Here is a 1,543-nt window from a genome sequence, read left to right as displayed (position 1 = left end):
ACATCGATGAGAGAGAGACATCGATCAGCTGCCTCCTGCACATCTCCCACTGGGGATGTGCCCGCAACCCAGGTACATGCCCTTGACCGGAACCAAACCTGGGACCTTTGAGTCCGCAGACAGAAGTTCTATCCACCGAGCCAAACCGGTTTTGGCACTGTGATATAATCTTAAAGGGACAGATACTCTTTTAAAAAAATGAAAGAAATTTTTTAAAAAAGAATAAAAGCTTATAGAGCTCAAAAAAAATGAAAATGAATGTAAACCTTATCCATTTAAAAGTTTCATGCTCACTGTAAGTGAAAATTTTTGCCTTTAGTCAACAACATCCTTCTTATAAATCATCCATTTAATAAGTATTCTAAGAGTTAAAAAAAGAAATAGTGAATTAAAATATATGTTTCTTAAAGAGGGTTAAAAAAAAAAAGAGGATATCCCCAAATAATATGAGAAACAGCTGTAGATGGGAGAAGGCACAGAAAGAAGAACAAGAAGGTCCAACATTTTTCTTCTGATAGGAATTCCAAAAGAGAATAGGAGAGAGGCAATATTAAAAGAAATAATGGCTGATAGGAAGAAGAAGAATAGGTTCTACTATAGAGAGCTTTCTACACTACGCACTTTACATGTATTAATCACAACAATTCTATAGGGATAATCCTCTTATTATCCCTATTTTAATATTCATTTCAAACGGGCCGGATCCACCCCGCGGACCGTAGTTTGCCCACAGCTGACTTAACTTCTGAATCTTGACCACTCCATCTGTCGATAAATAGAGATTAGCTGTAGACACTGCACAGAAATGTAGGTTGCCTTTTGACTTTGCTTAGTCTTATATGCAAACAAAAAACTTTAAATGTGGTCACTAAACACAGGAAAAATTACATACCTCAGGCTTATCCCGGACCAAATGCACCAGGAGCCTACTCCGGACAACCAAGTGGGTCTGGACTCTGGAGTCCACCCTGGTGCCAGCTCCACTGGTGTCCCCGCTGGAACACTGACTGTGCCTGGAGGAGTCATGCCTCGCATGCTGGTAACAGTTATGGGTACAACAAAACCCAATGCAAACAGACTTGTTTCAGATTTCAAGAGAGGGAATCATGTGGCCTTCCACTTTAACCCGCTTCAGTGAAGACAACAAGAGAGTCATTGTTTGCAATTCAAACCTGAATAATAACTGGGGACAGGAAGACAGGTGATTTTCCTTTTAGAAAGAGGTAAACCATTCAAAATCCAAGTACAGTGGGGCCTTGACTTACAAGTTTAATTCGTTCCGAGACCAAGCTCGTTAAGAAGCTCGTTAACTCAAATTACTCTGTGAACTCAAAGCAAAAAATCAGCTGAGAGACAGCTGGTATCTCAAAAAACTCGTTAGACGGGACATTCGTAAGTCAAGGCCCCCACTGTACTGGTTGAATCCCAGCACTTCAAGGTTGTAGTCAACGATGCTCACTTATTGCAGTACAATCACAGGGTGGAAAATCTCAGGGAAATCAATGTATTGGGAATTCCTGGTGACATCAGTCTCAACAGTGTT

At 40.5% G+C, this 1,543-nt stretch overlaps 1 protein-coding gene and 1 pseudogene across 1 annotated transcript in view; one reads left to right on the top strand and one right to left on the bottom strand.

Annotated features, from left to right (window-relative positions):
- Nucleotides 1-1,543, bottom strand: part of MSH3 (mutS homolog 3) — a gene marked incomplete at its 5' end in the record, with an annotated part of 124,600 nt that overhangs the window by 105,236 nt on the left and 17,821 nt on the right. The window lies entirely within an intron of this gene.
- LOC107184933 overlaps nt 1-1,543 on the top strand; it is a 6,142-nt pseudogene that overhangs the window by 2,670 nt on the left and 1,929 nt on the right.

Source organism: Myotis davidii, unplaced genomic scaffold (genome assembly GCF_000327345.1).
Source record: "Myotis davidii unplaced genomic scaffold, ASM32734v1 scaffold44, whole genome shotgun sequence".
Lineage (NCBI taxonomy): Eukaryota > Metazoa > Chordata > Mammalia > Chiroptera > Vespertilionidae > Myotis > Myotis davidii.
This window is presented reverse-complemented; position numbering and strand designations above follow the sequence as displayed.